Below are 23,699 nucleotides of genomic sequence, written 5' to 3' on the forward strand. Positions count from 1 at the left end.
CGGGCCAACAAAGACCCAAAGGAGAAGTGAGATGAGAATGTATGTTAACCTCAGTTTAAGATGGCAGAAAAATAAAGCAAAAAGCGAAAAAAGAACAAAAAAATAGCAAAGGTGCAAAGGCGGCCCCTAAAAGCTAAGCTAAGACGAAAGTGCAATTTTAAAAAGAAGGCGCCTCAAAAAACTCAAAAAACTCTTGTAAAAGAGCGCCAGGCTCCCTCCTATGCCATTTGTAAAGGAATAGACATGTGTAGGCTTAAGGCATGAGGTAAGAAAAGGGAAATAGGAAAAAGGACCTTGCCACAAAGACCAGTCATGTAAAAAGGGATGGGCACGTGTGGAATTTTAGGGCTTGTATATAAAGTTCAAAAAGTGAATGGAAGCTCATTCTTTGGTGTGTGGCTAACAAGAGACCTCTCTTCTTCTCTTCTTCTTTTCTCTTTGCTTGTGTGTGTGCTCTTGAGAGAGGGAGTGTGAGAGTGTGAGAGAGTGAGTGTGTGGGAGTGAGGGATCAAGAGGGTGAAGCTCTTCACCATCTCCTCTTCTCTCCTTCTCTTCTCTTTCCTTTTCTTGTGCACGTATGACTATGGTGGATGGAGCTTGATGGAGGAGGCTTGAGGATGCTTGAGCTAGCATCTAGGATCATGGAGCTACCAGTGTGTGCAAAGGAGGAGGAAACTCATTTTGGCATTGAGGTAAGCTCACTACATTTGTAGGTTCGAAGGCGTGTCGGCTATGTAAGAGGTAGCCATTAAAGCTCGCTTGGAATGCTTGAAATAATAAGCGGTCCGTGGGTCTTGGCAGTTGAGCGAGAGCTCCCACATTTTGGTTCCGTTGCCAGGACCAACGGATTCAAGCTTGAGCACTTGCGTGCCTCATATCGAGCATTGAAGTAAGAGATTCATCCCCAAACCGGAGCTTGAGATAGGTAGGAAGTTGGTCTTTTGATCTTCGATACAAGTAAGTATTTTGGTTGTTTAATGATTGGGAAAGAAGGGGAGATCATTTTAGTTAATTGCTTTTGATTCTTGTTGCATTTAGCATAGGTCAGGATTACGAAACTAGATTGGCAAAGCATAGGGTTTACTACTATAAAATAGGGTAAAACATGCACAAATTGGGGTAAATGGGGAAAAAGAGTGGTTGAAATGCTTAATGCCGGCAAGAGAGTGATTGGGGATAGCAAGACCCTGCTGGGGAAGGGGTTTAAGGGCCAGGAGACCATAGAAGAGCTCATTTTTCACCCTAGTAGAGAGAGAGAGAGAGAGAGAGAGAGAGTTTCCAACATTGATTCGGTCCAATCTTGCCATCGGGGAGTTCTTCGCACGATTTAGGTATATCAGAACCTTCATGCTATGTATTTGTTGTGATCTGGAAGTCGGCGTGCCTAGTGATTGCGTGGATCATTTGATTCAATGAGATTATCCTCGGTGCAGCCGTCATCGTGCACGACTTGACTCGTTTGAGTGGCTTGGTTTTGGGCCGAGTCCCAGAATCAGACCATTCGGCTCTCGACCACCCAATCCATTCGGCCCTCGGATAACTCGGACCACTCGGCTTAGACACGTATCACTCGGCCCGTCTGAGTCAACCCCTCGGACCACTTGGCCCACTAATGTGACTTGGCACTCGGCCACATCTGTACCACTCAGCCCCTGCAATTCGGACAAGTTGGGCCGCGTTAAAGTTTTGCAAATTTTGTGGAAGTTTACACCAGACCCAGCTAGATCTCAATGGCACCAACCTTTGTGAGCAGTCCTGATGCCCATAACTCGATTTTGGCACAAGGAATAGGCAAATTCGCAAGACGCGACTGCTTAGCAGCTTGAGTAGGTTGTTGAGAGAGTCAGTGCCTTAATGGCATCTCGTGGAGACATAGACCCCAAACAAATCTAAACCGAGGAAGACGGCGTAGCAAGAAACCCTAAAACCTAGTAAGACGACTATCAATTGATCGAACAAGCCTATCAGGCCTAAGACAAGACCAAAGTGCGCAAGCTGCTTAGACACTTGCTCTTCGCACTCATCTTGACTTCCAGCACTTGAAGTACACCTAAGAATAGCTGAAAGCCTGATTGAGCACAAGTGCACAGAAAAGAACACACTCGCTGAGTGGAGGTAACTTGAGGATTGTATACAATAATTAAGGAACTCACTTAGATAAAGGAACGTGAAGGAACCCACCAATAAGAGGAGATCCAAAGACATAGACGGGCAATTGGAGCCTGGCATAGGACTAAGCGAATAGCAATAGAGATGTGGATCTACCCGACCTCCTTAACCTTATCGACAACTTGGTGGAGCAGAGAACACAACCATGTCGGAGGAAAGCTCAGACCATAGGGAGAACGAGGAATTTGACTTAGGAGTTTTTCCAGAAGTGATCCAGCAGTTGGTGAGTAGCTACGACTCTCATGCTCGGTATGAGCACCGCGGTAGAGTGGAAGAAGCCATCATAGCTGACCTAGAGGAGGAAAGGAAACTAGCCCACAAAGCACTACAAGGCATAGTGGAATACAACCAATACCAGTAGACTAGGAGCCTGAGGTAGAACACAGAGATGCGAGAGATACAGGGAGTGTTGAACCTAGCAGGCAGAAATCGAACTGGCCATGAGAGAGCGCTAGAAGGGGACCTGACGCTAAGTGAGCTTCTAATGAAGCAATTGCTAGACAACACAGCAGCAGAGCAGAGTGCTGCAGCATTGGCCACATCGCTACTAGCAGGGTTAGGGGTGAGCCAAGGCTCCAAGAGCTAGCTTAAGATACCAGTTGTCACTAAGCAACTCGATAAGTACTAGCTCCAAGATGATCCGTACACCTTTATAGAGCAGTTCGAGTAGGTCTGCAAGGCCAATGGTCTCACTGACTTGACTCAATGCTCTCAAGCATTCGAGCTTTGCTTAGGAGACAAGGGTCAAACTTGGTACACAAGTCTAGATGCCATAGAGCGAGTGAACTTCAATGGACTAAAAAACCTCTTTATTAAGAGATTTTTCGAGTCTGGATACTCTAACAACCTGCTAGTATGACTTATGAACATCAAGCAAAAGGAAAAAGAGGACATTCGTGACTATGTGACCCATGTAAGGAGTCTCTTCAAGAGAATCCCGACTTGACCGAAAGAGCAGTGTCGATGGTATTCATCAGTGGAATACAAAATGAGGAGCTTTATAAAGTCTTGGTGGGCAACTTGAGCTTACAGCGAGATGCGCTAGCAAGGGTGTTTGAAGAGGCCATTCGAGTCGACGACCAATTGAAGGAGAGGAGCTCTAGGAAACCACGACGAGACCAACTCAAGAAGTTCAGAGAGAGCTTCAGCATCCAACGAGTGATCAGATGCAAGTGCCCAAGATAAGAAAAAGGCTGCAGACACCAACCAGGAATTGGCTGACATGAAAATGGAAATAGCCAAGATGCAGGAAATGATAAGACGACCAATGTGACCACATGTCCAATGCGTGTACTGTGGTGGGAACCACTTACCGGCTGAGTGTCAAGACCCTAGGTCATGACCTTGTGCTAATTGCAGTAGGTTTGGTCACGATGGTGCACATTGTAGATTTCCTAGAAGACTTTCGTACTCACAACCGTACGGTCAACCTTACCTAGCAAACATGCCGCAACAATTCTTCAAAAGGGGAGTGCCATTGGCCCTTCCCACGCCAAATGATGCTAAGCTGGCTGTTCCTAGAATGGATATGAATCCTACTGGAATACCCAAACCACTTGGTCCCTATGTGACACATCCACCGAGTGACGCTCCAATCAAAGATCCAAATGAGGAAGAGCCTTACGTATACCCTTACATCTCGCATGATGATGAGGGCAACATAGTCCTTATGGATTATCGACCAGTATCGGTGATGGCATTAGGTAGGGGACGAGGTACATGCCTAGGAGGGCAGACCCAAGATCCAATCATGTGTTGGACTTGCAGTCACCCGGGACATATCTCATCACGGTGTCCCTAAAGGGAGCAACAAAATAGAGACAAGGCTGACCTAAGGTGTCCTAAGTGTGGAATCACTCATCTCTTCATTGAATGTCCGAAGTGAAAACCATCCTCGAGCTTAGCTAACATGCCATCTATCCTATTGGGGTTGTTTGGTGTCGAGAATTTGGATGGGGAGGCTACACCTATACCATTTCATGTCATGACCTATGCACAAACAAAGCAGACCGGCATATCACTGCTAGGTCCTAGCAATCTTGACACAGCCTCGATAGGGAAGAAGAGCCATAGGCGAAGGAAGAAGAGACCCGAAGCTAAGGTTGCACTAAAAACTGAGAGTGCCACAACGCTACCTACTGGAAAGAAAGTCACTGATGCTGAGGTAGAGACACTAGTCCCAAAGATTGCTGAAAAGGGAAGTGCTAAGGAGGGGGAGTACCCCAGCCCGAAGCCTGTACAAACAAACAAACACCTCCCAACACCTCCCTCCCTCCCTCCCTCCCTCCCTCCTCTCTCTCTCTCTCTCTCTCTCTCTCTCTCTCTCTCTCTCTAAAAAAAACACCATGTGCCACTCTGACCCCCTCCACCGAAACTGAGAGATGCGGTTGTGCCACAAGCAATACTGCTTAGGCAAGGCCTTAACTCTACGGGCCAGCAACCCAATCAGGGCCACTGGCCAGGACAATCCGAAACAGGAGAAAGACAAGCAGCCAACAACCTCCTTACCACTCTAGTGACCACCCTGGTGACGGTAAGCCTGGGAGATCTGCTTAGGCAGCATCCGATCCTATGGCAGGACTTGAAGTAGTGGGTTGAAGGGTCACAAGAGCAAGCTGCTGCAAGCCTACAAGAACATGATGAAGAGACGTAGATACTGAGTTTGACATTGCACTCCATGCCCAAATCCTTGCACATTAATGCTTTTTGGGAAGGCATTGAGAAGCACGCAGTCTTACCGGTCTCAATCCTAGGCGACACAACAAGGAAAGGGATTGTAGACACAGGGGCAGGAGACAGTGTACTGAGCCATGCAGTGCTCCTGACTTGGGGCATCCCACTTGTCGAGACTGCTAGGTTCAATGTCACATTAGCTAACGGAATGAAAGTGAAACCATTGGGGTGCTAAAAAACTGGCCGATGAGAATTGCTGGAGTCCAATTCTCAGTTGATTTTATAGTCATGAAGGGAGTGGACTACAATATCCTATTGGGCCGACCCTGGATGCGCAATGCCAGAGTGATCGAAGATTGGGGGAATGGTCTCATCTTCCTAGGCAATAGAACAGAAGCCATGAGGATAGAGATGGGCTCCTAGAAAATTGTACCAGTTGACCTCAATGCCGTCTTTGCGATGCTCAAGGGTAATACCCAGATCAAGAAATCCTATGGACCCCTAACTAAGTATATCCCATGTCCTAAAGACGAGCAAGACTAGATGCATGTCCTTGCTACCATTGATCTGTCGTTCTTGGATGAGGAGGAGTACAAACAGGCCATTAAGATGATCGGCGAGCCCAAGGGTGCACCCTCAGTACCAATCTGTATAATGGCAAGAAACCCTTGCAAAAGACCCAACCTTGTCACCTTCCAAAAGCCAACCAACTAGAGGGAGCTCCAGGGGGTTTTAGAGTATTTGACCGGCAAGCTAGCAGGCAATCCATCAACAAACTTCAAGCCACTCCAAGATCTCTTAAATGAACCAAGGTGGCAATGGGCCAGGGTGCATGACCTAAACCTCAAGTACAATTGGCTTGATCAAACACACGAGACATACCAAGACCTAGGAGATGACGAGCGGTCAGTCAAAGATGCTTCCAATGACAAATACAAGGACCACTGCTACTTCAGTGATGACGAGAGTGAGGATGAGATAGATACCATAGAATATGACATCGAAGGATGAGTGATAGAACATATATGGGCAAACTCTAGGCCGAAGAGAAAGAACACCTCCAGGATAAAACAAGGGGTAATGCACGTGGATTGTGACCGCACTTGGTTGGAACGTGTAAGAGCCATAGATTTGGGACAAGCAGGCCTAACCCAACTAGGTAACAGACTAGTGCTTAGAATAGAGTTACCCTCCGAGCTGTGACCACCGGGGGAGACTACCTTATCTAGCGAAGACGAGGAGTTCAATTTCGAGTCCAAAGTGAGCTCAAAAAGTGACCCAGAAATACCGAGGCATCCCAAGACTAGACGTACCAAGGGGGAGCTGCATGTCCACCTGAGGCACAGATGCTTAAAAGAAGAAAGGGCAGAACAGTCTTAGGATGCAAGAGTGGACGAACAAGGAAAACCACATGACCTCCCTAAGAGATTTACAAAGTTCAAAAAGGGCGATAGGGTAATAATCCTGCTGGGTGCCAAACATCAAGGGCAAACAAGTGAATCCATTGAGGGACCCGCCAAAGTCAAGGAGGTGAACCTAGCCCAGGAAGGGGAGACACCCCGACTTGTCTTTATTGTTGATGACACGTCTCATTGTCCTCTTACAAGAGTATATAGACATATTCATCTGGTCCTTGAATAACTCAAGGGGGTAGATCCAAGTGTAGTGACTCATAACATACCCATGATGCCAGACACAATGCTGGCCAAGCAACGACCGTACCCCATGAATCCAAAACATGCTCAGGCGGTCAAGAGATCGACAAGCTGATGAGAGTGGGATTCATCTATGAAATTGAGCACACATACTAGGTATCACCCATAGTCATCGTAATGAAGAAAAACAGTGAGATTAGGGTGTGCATCAATTACAAGAAGGTGAATGCTACAACTAATAGGGACAACTACCCATTTCCGTACACTAAGCACATACTTGAGAGAGTGGTAGGCAAAGCGGCCTACAGTTTTTTGGATGGCTTCTCTGGATACAATCAGGTGTAGGTGCATCTTGACGATAGGCATAAGATTGCATTTGTTACTGAGTGGGGTATCTTCGTCTACATAGTCATGCCCTTCGGGTTGACGAATGCTCCAGCTACCTTCCAACACCCTATGTGCACTATATTTAAAGGCATGCTTAGGAATGAGTTGGAGGTCTTCGTAGATGACTTGTGTGTTCACTTGACCTAGCAAGAACATTTAGACAGACTACGAGCGGTCTTTGAATGGTGTCGCCTATATCGCCTCTCTTTGAATCCCTTAAAGTGCCATTTCTGGGTAAAGCACGGATGTATCCTAGGGCACATGGTGTCGAAAAATGGCATTGTCACGGACTTTCAAAAGTCATGGTCATTGTTGATCTTCCACCCTTGACCAACTATAAGGGAGTGTAATGCTTCTTAGGCCATACGGGGTATTATTGGCGGTTTGTGCTGAATTATGCATTGATGGCTAGACCTTTGTACAAGCTATTGATTATATTCGAATGGACTGAAGAGTGCCAACACGCATATGAGGAACTAAAAAAAGCTCTGACCACATCACTGATTCTACGAGCCCCAGATTGGGACCATTACCTTCCACGTGCATATTGATGCTTCGAAATTCACTATAGGGGCAGTGTTGTGCCAACCTGGCAAACACAATCTCGACTATCCAGTGAGCTTTGCTAGCATACAACTCACTAAGACCGAGATGAACTACTCGACAACAGAAAGAGAAGGTCTGGCCATGGTATTTGCCATGAAGAAATTTCAGCATTATTTGTTAGCCACTTCTTTCACCTTCTTTGTGGATCATCAAGCCTTGCTATATTTAGTGAACAAACCTTGTGCTATAGGCCGCATAGCTCGATGGTTCCTTTTGCTTTTAGAATTCGACTTCTCTTTGGTTGTACGAAAAGGGAAACATCACTACATGGCCGACCACATGTAATGCATCCCCCATAGGAGAGGTTGTTGAATAAGGCATCATAAATGATTTGCCAGATGCACACTTGTCTAGCTTGTCTAGCAAGAGAGAATTATTTTGAGCCGACTTGATGCCATATTGGGCAGACGACATAGTCCAGGTGCTTGAGCATGGACTACCTGAATGACTAATAGAGAAAGCCTAACTTAGACGGCTCATCCTCAGGATCCAACCCTATCAGTTGATAGTAGGTCAACTGTATAGACTAGGGCAAGACACTTGTTGAGCAGATGCATATGCGAGTACGAGATGCATGAAGTGCTCTTCGAAGCACATAGCAGAATCACTAGAGGACACTTTAGCGGAGAAACAATAGCTCGCAAGGTGTTGCAGTCTCAACTGTGTTGACCCACGCTTTTTCGCGATGCAGCACGGTTCGTTAAGCACTGTGACAAATGTCAACGGACAAAGGTCCCTATTCACAAGGATCAAATGGAGCTAACCCCGGTAATTGCACGACAACCCTTCGAGAAGTGGGAAATTGACTTCATAGGACCTCTTAGTTCTGCGGCACAATACTCTCAAGCCAAGTATATCATTGTAGCCACTGACTATCTAACAAAATGGGCAGAAGCATCAGCTACGAGAAAGAATGGAGTGAGAATGACTGCCAAGTTCCTATGGGAGTAGGTAATCTCATGATTCGGCTGCCCCATCGAACTGGTTGGCGACCAAGGCACACACTTCATTAATGAAGTGATCGCACATCTTCTATCCACCTTTCTAATTATCCATCGGAAATCCTCGCCATACTACCCTCAGGCAAACGGCCAGGTGGAATCCACTGATAAAATTCTAGTAAACGTCCTGACCAAGGTAGTCTCTGCTTCGTGCAGTGACTGGGATAACAAGCTAATGGCAGCCTTGTGGGCTTACCGCACAGCCTACAAAACAGTTGTAGGCAAGACACCTTTTAGGTTGACCTATGGAACTGAAGCAATTCTACCTGTAGAGTTCTTTGTTGTTAGCCTAAGGATCACACTTCACAAAAGATGGGAAGGGAAGGAAGTGTGGACAAAACGTCTAATTGAACCCAAACGCCTCTCGAAAACTCGCCTCCTAGCTACCCATGCACTCATATGCGAGAAAGCACGATGCAAAAGCTAGTTTGACAAGCATGTCAAGTAGCGTGACTTTGAACAAGGCGACGATGTGCTCCTGTACTCCGTTAAGGGGCATAAACAGAAAATAAAGTTTAAAGGTCTAGGGCCCTTCAAGGTTCCTGTCTCATCAGCTGAACTGGTAATGTCGAACTCAAGACTTTGGAAGGCGAGGGCGTAGGCTTCTTCAATGGTAGTCGCATCAAGAAGTATTATCCCCCCACGCACCCTTGCAGGAACCACCAATGTTAGAACCACCCGTCAAAGTATGGGTAGCCACAATCGCATAGATTGACAATGAAAATGACAAAACCGTAAAACCTGCCTACCTCATCACAATCACTCCCAAGCAAACATGCATTGTCAATGCCTTAGTTGATAAGGGAGCAAACTTCAATGTCTTAACCCACGATCATTGGACCCATATTGACAAACCACAACTACATCCCACTACCGCCAAACTGAGCCCATATGGGGGTCGATCATACGCACTCTTAGGGAAATGCAGGGCCGCAGTTTCTATCGAGTCTGCGAGCATACCAATGACATTTTATGTGTTGCCAAACACTGAAAATGCAGGCATCGAATCGCTACTGGGTCGAACCTTTAAAAAGCAAACTCACTGCAATGTCAATTATGAGTCATAGCATATCCACTTAGCCACTGGCAATGTTCGCATAGTGGTGGCTTTCAACAAGGGCTACATAACTCCCACTAGACCTGCAACGCCACTAGTAAACACGCATTTAGCCAAGTCCAAGGAGGAGGGTTGTGATTTGTTACACCCTCCCAAACCTGTATGCTAGCAACTTGCTGAAACCAAGGTCAATGCCCATGAACACCAGTTATGGTGGGTGCCTAAATATCAGAACCTACTGTCGAAAAGCAATCAGCCACGCCTGCGCAAAGCTAACAACACAACCTCAAAACCTAGGAGGCCAAAACAAAGCTACAAACAGTGGCGAGTGGTCAAACCGCAATGGGTTCCTAAGACCCTATTGCAAGCCAAGGTTATTATGAGGGTAATGCTTGGATACGGATCCCTAAGTCTAAAGCAACCAAGAGCGCCGATCAAGTGCCACCCTCACATGTAACCATACCCTACCATGCAACGTGTCAAGGCCTAACGTCGTAGAAGACTCAAGACACCAAGCACATTGACTCACAACTGATTATGAGCATGAAGACCGACCAGGTCTACCGGCCCAAACCTTAGCCTGCCGTTCCCGAACCAGTCCCATGCAACTCAATCAAGACTCAAGAGGCTGCATCCATAAGTAGTAACACCCCATTCGCAGTCCAGTCGTCCGAGCTCGCTAGGCAAGCGACCCAACTGCAATCTTAGGAACAACCGAGCCCACAACTATCTGCTCTACCAAACTCTCTAGTTCTGTCAAACCTCAACCACCCGCAGGCCTTAGACCCTCCTATGAGCAGAAATCATTCTTGTCACTGGCCGCAGATCTTGCTGAAGACATAGGGGATGACATCATTGCTTGCCTCAGATGCTTAGATGCCACATTCATGTCGTTGAATCTGAGCTATGACTACTTGGACTTGGACCTATTGCAAGAGCCCTTTGCGACAAAAGTTCATACAATGCCTTGTTTATGGGACACACTGGAATTTGCATTCGTCAAAGCACCCCACTCAGCTTGCAGAGTTGCTTCCATTGAGATATCTATAGAGCAAGCCATCAAACAATGGCTCATCACGTCATACGATAAGTGAGCCTCTTCTGCTATCACTGATCGAGAATTAGAGGAGTTAAAAAAGCTTGCTGAAATTGAATCCCCATTCTTACAGAGCTGGTACGCTCTTTGATTGCAATGGGATCTCAAGGGATGCCAAATAATGACCAACTCTGAGCAGCGATGCACCATCAAGACATCGGAATACGACCCAACTTATGTCGCTCCAACTTCATATAGGGTGTTAACAACTATTCGTGATTGACCCCTAAAAGAGCACATCAAAGGACACCCTTATCTTGACCACCTCCCTGATAGAGGAAGAGTTACATATTGCTAGTTGCATCGACTCCGGTGACGTCTTGATAGATGTCCTTACTTACATCACACATGTAGATAGTCAACCCTTCGATCTAGACTGCAACGCTCAGTTGGAGTACAATCCAGACTCCTATGCTTGGCTCATGCGAAAGTAAACACTCAACCGTAAGCTGACAGCCCTAGGCCTGCTAGCTTTCAATCCTAGGAAGGATTCTCTCCAAATCTGGAAGGGGAGGGGATAAGGTAAGGTGGGTGAGTCAAATCGAAACTAATCAAAATCAAGCAAATGCATAAACATGTAAGGAAAAAACACATCGCTATGAAAACCTTAGTCGACATTTAAACGCAGGAAGGAAAGAAACACATTAATTTGCAAGTGAGGAAAAATGTCACAAAAATGTGGGATTAAAGGGTGGAAAAGTCTGAAAGGAAAGTTTATGTTGGAGCTTAAATGCTTTCATTCAACAAACACCAAGCCTTTCTTTTTCAACAAATAACTCTTTCGCAAGCACTAATGGGAATGATGGTTCATGACAGGAATGAAAGATGTTGCAGCAAGATCGTGCTCATCGACTCCCTTTCATGGAGGAGGAGAGAATGTAGTACGGCATCAGCTTAGAAAACTGTGCTTATAGTCAGCTGAAATTTTGCATTCACAACCTTGAGAAGGTGGTAGCCAAGGAGCAGCCGTAAGGAGAGTAGTGGAACAATGTAACCTCTCCAAGTACCTAGAGAAGTTTGCGTAGGAATTTGACCACACGAAGTGTGTGGAATTTCTGAGAACGTACAACCGCGACCAAGAATGCGGAACGGTGACTGTGGGAAGAGGGGACAATGCTCGACAGGTGCATGTGCCATTAAACCAGGCCTTGGTGGAGAAGGCACTGGGGCTAGAACCTAAGGTGGAGAAAAAACGTAAGAGATATGTGTATGCTATATTAAAGATGAAGAGGGAAGATGTTTTGACAAACGACAACATCAGCATACAGGATATCCCCGATGGTGAGATCCGATGCAGGCAAAGTTGGTGCACTCACTTTTCTCCAGCCAACGCAATAACTCCCTCATGCACCAGATCAGTGTGCATGTGCTGGAGAATGTGGCATCCCATACCCTAGATAAGGCGGACTGGAATGGCTAGATGCACAAGACGATAGACCAAGCAACCAAAGCACTAGCCCTGGGCAGCAGACAGGCAGGCGGAGAATCCCCATCCTTTAAAAATACTGAGAGGAAGAAACCTTCCTCGAAAGCCTCCTTCATCGGGTATGGAAGTGTGCTAATGGCCATTATCCAGGAGGCTGTAAAAGAAGCCCAACAAGGAAAGGAAGGAGCGTATGAGACCCTAGATAGGTCGCCGACCCACTAAGGGAAAGAGCCATCGAGCGACAGGACAAAAACTAAGACAGAGAAGGAGGAGCAAGAGGCTCAATCCGGAAGAAAAAAAACAAAGAAGCCCACTAAAAGGACAACTCAGAAGAAGAAACAGAATGGGGGTAGGAAAAAGGAAAAAGAAGATCTAGAGAGAGCCAAAAGGGAATCCCTAAGAGAGGTGGTGGAGAGGAAAAGAAGGAGAAGGAAGAAGCTGAAAAGCTGGTAGAAGAATCAAGGAAAACAGAAGAAGAGAGAGAAAGAAGAGCCATGGAAAAGGAGGCGGAGTTGAGGAGACATGAGGAGGAAGACATGGCCGAAGCAACTCGCCGGTCCATAGAACAACAAAGCTGACTCAATGGCCTAGGGGCTTTAAGTCCGCTTAGGGAGGACAGACCCGACTCAAGCACTCACGTACCCAAAGTCATGCCACCCATGGTCATCGAAGGCAAGGGTAAGGCTCCCATCCATCCCATCTTGTCCCTCTTGGTGCTCGCCAGCGAAGCAACCACTATCACCTCAAGCATCTCGACTAGCACCAATGTGAAGAGTTTTGTGGCCTGGATGCAGTACTTTATCAATAAGGAACTAGCAAAAGGAAAGAGCAGGGAGACTATCGCCACTGGGTAGAAAACGCCAGTCACAGATGCCGATTCTAGGCAAGATTTGAAACGCCAAAAGATGGAAGCTTTGACCACCCCAATCCCTACTACTATGACGTCTCCAGCAAACCATGATGAATATGTTGATGGATTGCTCTCTCACTTAGAGAAGGCAAGGGAGGAAAGAAAGATAGCGGTGGTTGAGTTGGAAGCGGAAAAGGAGTCAATGGCAGCCTTCCAGCTCGAAAAGACGAGGCAAATGGCTACGCAACAAAAGGAAATCCTTGACCTGAAACGAGAACTAAAAGCCAAAGAAGAAAATGAGCAAAGATGGCGGCAGCAAAGATGAAAATCATGCAATATGAGGATTTGTTAGCAATTATAGGTCGGATCGAATGGGGCATGAACGAGTTTGCCACAGGGGAAGAAGAAAGGAAGCGAGAAGAGGAACAACACCACAAAGAAATGGAAACCATGACCGAAAACTTGAGCCTTGAAAGAGAGGAGCATGAGAGAATGAGCAAGGAATTGGAAGACTAGGAGTAGAGGCTCATGGCCTTGGTGCAAAGACAAGGAGAAGGTATGGAGGAAATGAAAAAGAGAGCCGAAGAGTGGGCATGTCAAAATGAACGAAGAGTGAAGACCTTGGTGCATCACTTGGCTCTCATGGAAAAAGAGAAAGTCCTAGCAGAAGGCAAAGCAGAGGCAGCCCAAGTGGCTTTCAATACTCAACAACCAATCTTCCTGAATACCCTCATGGATGCCACTCATGTAGAGCAAGGGGAGTCCTTGGAGGTGGTAAAGAAGAAGTTGAGCATAGTGCACAAAGCTCTGCGAGCAGGGCTACATATGCCCCCCCAACCCATTGCAGTTGGGCTGAGTCTTGATGAACAATGTAGGTACCTATTATCGGCCGCCCTAACCCCCTAGGAGATTGATTCTCTGGGGTTCGTAGAGGAGGTACAATAGCAAGAGTGCCTAGGAAGTGAGGCTAAACTGCGATTCGACCTAGGCAGATTTGAAGAAGAAGTGATCCTACAACCCCCTTCGCCCCATTTTGAAGGGCAGGGGTAGCCAGCAAATGCGCTCGTGAAAAAAGAAAAACCACCCTGAGGGAGAAGAGAAGGAAAATGGTGGAAGAAGCCAGACAAAGATTGAGGGCTAACCCTATGGCACATCCATCCTCCCACCATGCCCAAATGACATGTTGGCTAGTTTCCATGCGGAGCTCATAATTTGGGAGAGATAAGAAAAAGAGAAGCAGCCCTTCAACTTCAGCTTCCTCATTCCCAATGCCCTACGCAGAGTGGACGAGGTGATCAATGTCAGAAGCCGGCTAAGCCAACAATGGTTGAAAGAAAGAGAGAAGAATCCCACCCTCTGGAGCATTGAGGATGCGGAATACTTGCAAAATAAAGTTTTTGAAGTGCCTTGATTCGTGTCCGGATACGAGTGCCAGCCAGTGTGGGCAGAGATGCATTTGCGATGACAACGTGTTCGCATGGATGGATTTTTGTAATACCCTCCCTTCTGAGAGAAACAACCCCACCTACATGGCGTACCCTTGTAGGATAGGAGTAGACTTTGATGCAAACACCCATGGCCGTTATGACTTCCCCGTCATATATAACCCCTGTACTACCATCTTAGCCCAAGCCCTCACCTTCACTTCTGACAGCCTAGATGCCACCATGACCCGCTTTATTGCTGACTTCTCCTCCTGTCCGAATCTCGCCTTCATTACCACTTGCAACTACCTTAGGCTATTAAAAATCCTACTTAGGCAGGACCCCATCCCGACAGAACGTGGCCTCCCCCCACTCTTTTTTGACCCTAATGCCATTGATAGCTACGCGATGACCCACTTAATGATGCAAGCCAGCCTCCTACCTTCCTTCTACCTCGTTGTTCTTAAAGATATGAGTGACAACAAATTCACCCGATGCAGCCATCCATTTCTCTCCACCACCCCTCTCCAGGTCCGGTTGAACCTTAAGAACTTCATGTAGAGCTGGAAATTTTTGAGTCACTCCATTAAATCCCCTTCACCACCACCTTCTGAGGACGAGGACTAACAATTACCTACTGCTCGAACCCTATACCTCAGCAAGGCCTTTAAAAAACAAGTAAGGAGCCTGTGACATGTCCACATGCAAGTCGCGGTACATAGCTCACATTCACTGCACCTAGGGGTCCTCAAGCTAGGCCCTATTTTGCCTCCCCACTTCACGCTTAGGGCACCCCAAGGACATTCCTTAGGGCAGGAATCCCAATAGTTGCTTAGTCTTTTTACTTTGATATATGCATATAGCTACTTGAGATCAGCCTATGTTAAAGTGACCATAAATGTCATGTGGTATGTTACTTGTATTACAAGCACCTGTCTTGATATTCATGCAGTTGTATTTCTTGAGATCAGATGAATGTCTGAATGTAGAGAATGACAACGCCGTGTTTTATTGGTCATTGCTAGTTGATTTTTATTTTTGTGTCTTGTTACTTGATTACCAAAGTCATTGTTTATGAGTTATGTGTTCATAAATATTTTCAGGTATGGCTGTTGGAATTTGTGCAAGAATTATGTTAGTGATGAAGTCTAGCATTTCAACATATTTGTGTGTTCTCATATTTCCTGTTATGGTTCTAAATACCCATAACACTTTGGCAATCCTTATGGATTACCACTTTGAATGCTAGGATTGGTATTGAATGCAAGAGGTTCTCTGTAGGGACTTGTTTTTTAGCTAAGAGGCATCAAGGAGCCAAGGGGGCTCTAGCTGTAATTCTTGGGTATAGTAGGACTAGCTTAATCCCTACAAGCTCGAGATGGATCTCCTAGAAAGCCTCGATACTAGTAGTAGCTGAGGGCAACTTGGTGGGTTTTATTTTTGGCCTTAAGGTAGAGTCTTGGTGTGTTAGGTTAATTAGAAAACTAAAACTACTATGTGAGAAAAGGGAGTGGTTAGAACCTCAATAGGTTTTTGTTACAGTAGAGTGGTCTCAATTAGTCGGGAGGATTTCACAAAAAATTCAAACCACTTGATTAGGACAAGTTAGGAAGGGCCAAACATTGATTGTCCTAATTTGTCATCCTAGATCCTGACCAATGTCATTTTAGGGTAGCACAATCTACACTATGTAATGGATAGAGGGATTGATGCATAATACTCACCTCCTTTTTCACTATGTTTGAACCAAGTGTGGCAATCGTTCACTTTAGTTTGATGGATGACAGCAAAGTGGTCACTTCTAGTTGATGCTAAATAATATTACTAGGAGACCATAGTAATAATTTAGGCCTCACTTCATGTCCATCCTTGTGGGATTGAGGTGGAGCTTCCCCCACAAGATAGGCTCAAGAAATTTGAGGCTATGGAGTTTGGTTATTACAAGGAGCTCAAGAAGTTTGAGGTTGTGGAGTTTGGTTATTACAAGGAGTTTTGAATAGAGGTTATCTTTATTACCTCTTGATGGACTACTAAAAATTTATGCCATCAGGATTCACTAGATAGGCATGTTATAGGAATATCATAAAGACACATGGGAAAGCTAGGAGAACCAAAGTCCAACTAGCCAGTGTAAGTTGACTCCAAAAGGGGTTGAATAAGATCCATCTAAACAAGATTGAGAAGACCCAAGAAGACATGCTTCCTTCATGGATCAATGACTTTAAGGATGTCTTCTCAGATAAGCTAACACAATTGCCTTCAATTGACCATGAAATAGGATTGACACTTGGAGCCAAATTGGTATCCAAATGACCATATGAGATGTCCACTCAAAGGCTTCAAGCTTAAGGAGCAATTGAGGCAAGTAATTGAGAAAGGATCCATCCTTCCAAGTAATTCAGCAAAGGGCATTCTTATTTTTTTCTAGAAGAAGAAAGATGGATCCCTTAGGCTCCATTTGACTTCAAAGGACTTAACCAAGTGATGATTAAGAATAAGTATCCCATAGTCGATGAACTCCTAGAGTGACTATCCAGAGCCAAAGTCCTTTCAATGATAGACTTGAGATATGGGCATTACTAAATTTGAATAAAAAATTAGGACATCCCAAATATTTCCTTTAGCACTAGATGTGGATACTATGGATTCTTGATCGTGTCCTTCAAGTTGACTAATGTCCCATAAGCATTCAATCAATTGATGCAAGATATCTTTCGACCATACCTAGATGATTTTGTGTTGATATTCTTCGATGGTCTCTCTTCAATGGTGTGCTAGTATACTCAAAACCACTAGATCATGAGATTCAGGATTGCACTCCAAACCCTCTATGAGAATTGACTCTATGCTTGTCTTTGCCCTCGATAGACCTTTCAAAAGTAAAGGACATCCTGGATTGGCTTATACGTAAAACACTTAGGGAATTTTGAGGACTTTTGGAATTGATAGGATGGTATTAGAACTTTATCATTTTGGATCTTCGTAAAACATTATTCCCTCATAGCAACACCATTAACTAATCTCTTGAAGAAGAACACTTTGATCATATGCGTAGGCAAGCACCAAAAGCACTTTGATAAACTCAAGGAATCTGTAAACCCACTACCCTAGAATTGAAACTCTGTGATTTCACCTAACCATTTGATGTATCACTGATGCAAGTGGACTTGCAATTGGAGTATTGGTACAAGAAGGAAGGCCTATGGCTAACACCTCACAAAAGTTGAAACATTAAGAGTCCAATCATACTACACAAAATATCAAGCTACTCACATTGTCCATGCCATAAAACTATGGAGACATTATCGATTAGATCAAAAGGTCACTCTAGTAATAGGCCACAAGAGGCTTAAGTGGATTTTCACCTAAGTTGACTTGAACATGAGGCAAATAAGATGGATAGAAATGAAACAAGAGTTTGATTTTGGGACTAAATATTGATTGGGCAAAGATAACATGGTTGTAGATTCTTTGAGCTACAAGGTTTTTGTTAATAGTATGATTGACTCTTGAAGCTTGAGAATCATATCAATAACCATTGACAATCCAAACCTAGAACTTGTATGCCAAGACATTCCTCAAGACAGAGTATGAGATGCTTATGGCCAAGCTACTCCAAGGCAAAAACTCTGACAAAGAATGGGCTAAAGATAAGGACTAACACACAAGCAATGGGTGTATTTAGTACCAAGATTACCTTTGTATTTCAAAAGGACAAGAAGTTAAGGCCAAGATCTTATGGGAAGCACATGGTAGCCCAATTAGGAGACATTTAAGATATGCTAACACTCTTAATGTAGTCCACAAAGAGCTGTCATTGGCCAATATTGAAAAGAGAAATACTATGGTATGCAACCCAATGCCTAATAACTTACCAATGAATCAAGGTAGAATTAATCAAGATACCTAGGGAACTGCAATCCTTAACCATTCCTCAGACGAAGTACAAGTCTATAAGCATGGAATTCGTAATCAGGGTTACCCACAATTGTTCTTGGTGCATATGACTACACCATGGTAGTCGTAGATATGTTGATTAAAGTCACTCAGTTGACTGTGATCAAGACTACTTACATTTGATATTTTCCTGAGTATTTATGAAGGATATATTTAGACTTCACAAACTAGTAAAGAGTGAAGTCAATGGTAGAGACTCCAAGTTCACCTCAAATTTCTAGATTTTTTTAATTCCAAGCCTTCAAAACTCAGTGTTTCTTACCATCCACAGACTAATGGCCAAACCAAGAGGATGAATCAAATCATTAAAGATATCATAAGATCCTATTGCGATAGAGAATCAAGACATGATTTGAACATCTATCTCTTGTAGAATTTTCTCACAATGTTGCATGTGAGTAGACTATTGACATGTCTCCATTTCAAGCTTTATATGGCCAAGAATGCGACCACTTTTCAAACTTCTAGACCTAATCTTAAGGTGAAAGCATCCTAAGTTATGGTTGAAGAGATAAACCAACAAATTTGGGATATCCAGTACAGTATAAAGTAGACTAGCAAGTTTTATATGGACCTCCAAAGGACAATATGAACCTTCAAGGAAGGAAACATGGTTTTCTTAAGGGCGAGACTTAAGAAGGCTCACTATCCCTACGAAAATATAAGAAGCTTAGTCCAAGGTATTATGGACGTTATGAGGTGATCAAGTGATGGGAAAGCAAGCCTATAAATTCAAACTACTACCCTACCTCACAATATATAAAATATTCCATGTGAGTGCACTTAAGCCCAATGTACCTCATCCCAAGCATGTACTTGGCTATGAATAGATAGCGATGCCTGCTTGAAGGATCCTAGAAATGCAATTTAAAAGGATCCTTGAAGTAAGTAAAAAGCCTCTAAAAGGAGTCAAATCCTAAGAGAAAACCTTGTATAATGAAAAGATTATCTTGAAAACAATGCCACTTGGATTAATGAGTCAACTCTTTTAAAAGAATATCCCCAATTTCTCTAGAGATGAGGATATCTTGATTTCTCTAAGGGGAATGGTGTAATATCCCCACTATAAAGATAATACTAATAAAACAACTATGTGGACTTCAAAAGATATAAATTAATGTATGAAACATGTTAAATAAATATTCCCAACAATGAAATGTAAATTATTAACACATTTGCACATTTACATGTTGCTAGAGTGGGCACAATTAAGAAAGTTAGTGGAAAAATATATTTGAATTTGGCTTTTAGTGAAAATAAGGGGGCTAAAAACAAATTTACTTTTGGGGGAGAAGGCAGCTCAATAGAGCTAAACTCAAATTAGAGTGATAAAAAAAGAGGGAACGGGAAAAAGCATATTAGGCTCTCTCTTTCCCCTCTCTTCCAAACATCTATATTAGCCTTCCCCTTTAGGCCAAAAACCATGGATTCTCAACTTTGGGTGACAAGATGAACCGATGTTGGAGGTGGTTGACCTTCAGGACAAGAGGACTCTAACAGTGCAAACCATTCATGTGATGAGGTGCCTGTGCCAGATGCAACATCCTTTGACATCCCAAGATGATGGCACCTTCTTTTTTACTGATGATGGCTTCAAATCCAACAGAACTAATGTTACACCTTTCCTAAAGTTTGTTTACACCATTATTTTCTTCCTAGCCACTTATCTAACCCTTTTTTCTATGAACAAAGCTTGGGAGGTGATTTGAGTCCCAAAACGACTCTGAATTGTGTTAATTTTTTTTTGTCAATGTTGTTGGTACCTGTGCTTTGCCCTACCCAATAGCACACTTGAGTTTGGAGGCTATTCACACGCGTTTGTGAAATTTGTGTATTTTTAATGGCCCCAAAGAGACATACAGAGAATGCTCGTGCTCTCACCCCATCAACGAGCTTGTGATTGAAGTTAGACACATGCTGAAGCTAAAACACAACCTAAGAAGGCCACAAAACTCATGCAACCTAAAATAGTAGGTTACATGCCCAACTTGAAGTCGTGGTGGTTCCATGCAACGACGAATGTCCAAAATAATCATGTTTAGGTAATTTTGGTTCATTGATTTTAGTTCAAAATGGTCTCTTTTTCTTCTTAAAGTATACAATGATCATGCACATGTTAGTAGGATTGTTAAATAAGCATGAGATAGTTAAAAAGGGCTCATAGAATTGTTGTTTTACTTTTAACAATTATATTGGTTGAGAGTTGACTTGAAAATAACCCAAGATATCTCAAAACTGACTCTAGCTAGATAATATCTTTTTAGGAATGTAAGATGGGCTTTTTAAAAAAAGTATTCTCATGAGCAACATGGTTAAAAAGTGATTAAAACTATTATTTTATAATTGTAGTGTGATTACTTTTGTATTCCGAATGTGATGGTTACCTTAGAACCCTCATGCTTGTGATAGTCAAGTGAAAAAGAGGTTATGTGGTTCAATCCATAGAGATCCCCACACCAATGCACCTTAGCATCTTACACGATGCTCGAAAAACTCAAGGTGAGTATCCTAAGCTCTTGTGGGAGCTAGGTGTTTTGCTTTTTGATTGCAATGATCACATACAACTTGACCTTGCAAGGTTGGAAGTCCCATCCTAGGTGGGATGGATTTTTCCCACTCTTATGGGAGTAGTGGTTTTGTATAATTTTTATGAATTAATATGTATTCATGTTTTCCAAAGTGTTTGTTACGTGCTAAAGCCTATCTTAAAGAGTCTTTTGCAACAAATTAATAAAAGGAAATTGTTTTTATGTGTCCAATATAGTGTGATAGCATGCCTTGCTAACTAGATAATTAAAACAATCTATCAAGGAAAGTGGGAGCCCTTAGTCCCAACGATGAATGGCCCATGCCTAGCTAGACCCAATAAGTCAAGTAACTTTCTTGAACACCAAATAGAGTTGCTAGAATGTGACCCTCTAATTTAGTAGAGTAGAACTAGCTCAATACCATTTTAAGATACTAGAGTGTGGTTGAATATTGGTCCTTATGGTTGTGGAAGTTTAAAAGATAGCTCCACTGATCTCAAACCAAGTGTGGTGTTAGCCCACTCCCACCTTTGATTGTTGCAAAGTGACCCTTCTCACATGCATGTTAGACTACTGTTAGGGGTGACTATAACACACTTCACTTATGAAGCACGGTTAGAATTCTTGTGCCCAACTAAGTCTGAAGTTTCCTAAGGGGAGACTAGATAGTGATGCACATGGATTCAAGTTGCAACAACCGATTATTAGAGTGCTCCTCTAGGCTTTTAGAGGAGGCACCTCACATAAACCCTTGACTATGATACCTAGGCCTTGATTCTATGATGTGGAGGTTCTACAGGCAATTGTGTCACAACAAGAGATTGAGGACAATTTGGAATTGTAACTTAATGAAAGCAAGGCTTTAGTAAGTGCCCCTGAAGACATGTATAGAATTGATAGCGATGATGGATGATCTTATTTAAAAAACAAAAATTTGTGCTTAAAGTGCACACTTTAAATGCTCCTTTTATAACAATAATGGAGTAGAGGAGCATAATTGTTATGTGCCCATTAATTATACATCAAATCAATACCTAGGTGCATGAGATTAGGTATGGTTGTTACATTGCCCATCAATTGAGAACATGTTCAATCCCATGTTACATGACTTCTAAAAATATAAGGGTTTGTCAAGGAGGATTGTTGTGGCTTCCACCACATCTATAAGAGTCTTGAAATCATTGTGAAATATTGTTACATTGCAATGATGAAGATGGTTTCCAAACACCTCTAGGTAGATCTTCTCTACATTTGGCTTTATTTCTATGACAGTGCACTTCTCCACCTTCCATCATTCCTCTTGTGCTTCAATGGTAGAAACTTGCCATTTTGGACATGTGTTTTTAGTGGATCTTTATTTGTTTATCTCTTTCCACTAAAGGCAAGCTAGGTTTGCCCACTTGATGGTCATGGCAACGACATGAGCTACTTCTCTTTGGCCCCTTCCTAGAACTAAGGTTCACATTCTTTCAAAGGTTTTTTGGCCTCTCTCCTATATTGTAACTTCTTCTTCCTGTCCCACTCAAGTAATCCGTGTCTTACCCTAATGTCTATTCTAATTCATGTATTGTTGATTAGCCACAAGATTAGTCATGTTGATGCATGTGCAATCTTAATTTGATGAACATGTTTCTCTACACAACTAGAGAACAAGGTATTCGAGACATAATGAGCATTTTGGAACACAAGATTAAAAATTAGCATTAGATAGAATGACAAAAAACTTCATAAATACACTACTTTAGAAGTGATTACTCTAGTAACAAAACATGTTAAAAAGAAGTACTCAAGACTTGCTTATCAATCTTAGATTGATAAAGCCAAAGATGACTTCAATAAAATAAGTAGTTATCAATGAAACAAAGATAGATAACTTCAAAACAATAAAAAGAATCCATGGAGTAAAATAATGATAATTTTTATAAGGTTTAGTACATGAAGAAGACATACTTGAGGTTCATTGATGCATAAAATGGCATTAGGAGGTGACATATCATTTATTTGTGGTGTTGATCCACTTGAAGTTCCTTGTGCATGGAACACACACACACACACACACACAGAGAGAGAGAGAGAGAGAGAGAGAGAGAGAGAGAGAGAGAGAGAGAGAGAGAGAGAGAGAGAGAGAGAGAGAGAGAGAGAGAGAGAGAGAGAGAGAGAGAGAGAGAGAGAGAGAGAGAGAGAGAGGTGTGACATCAAGTTACTTTTGACAAATAGTCCCTAATCATGTGATGTTGTCATATTTATGAGTATCACCAATGACATTGCCATACTTACGAGCATTACCAATGATATCTCCCAACACATGTATAAGAGTGGTGTTGTGACATCTCTCATGTTGGATTGAAATGAACCTTACAATAGTAACATTTACTTTGTTTTCCATGTTACCTTTACCATCACATCATCACCACTACCACCACCACCTTGTCATGCTACACCTTGATATAGACATCAAGAGGTGACATTGAGTTGCTATCAAGGAATAGTTATGTGTAATGTTGTGGTTATAAGTATGGCTAGTGACATCTCCCAAGCACATGCACTTCAATGGCATTTTGAGATCTCTCATGCCAGATAAAAATAAACATTATAGCATTAGCACTCTGATTTATCCATTCTCTATGTCACAATTACACCACCACCACCTTCTTATTACACCACACTTTGATATCTTGAATAACAATGGGAGTTGACACAATATATTGGCCATAATTATAAGTATTGGTAGTGACATCTCCCTAGCACATGCACTTGAGTGACATTGTGACATCTCTCACGTTAGATTGAAATAAACCCTACAACATTAGCATGTTAATCCATTGAATTTCCATGCCATCGTTACATCACACCACCACCCACCACATGAT

The sequence above is a fragment of the Lygodium microphyllum genome, chromosome 14 (genome assembly GCF_053477565.2).
Source record: "Lygodium microphyllum isolate KBCC chromosome 14, Lygodium_microphyllum_v1.1.10, whole genome shotgun sequence".
NCBI classification, from domain to species: domain Eukaryota; kingdom Viridiplantae; phylum Streptophyta; class Polypodiopsida; order Schizaeales; family Lygodiaceae; genus Lygodium; species Lygodium microphyllum.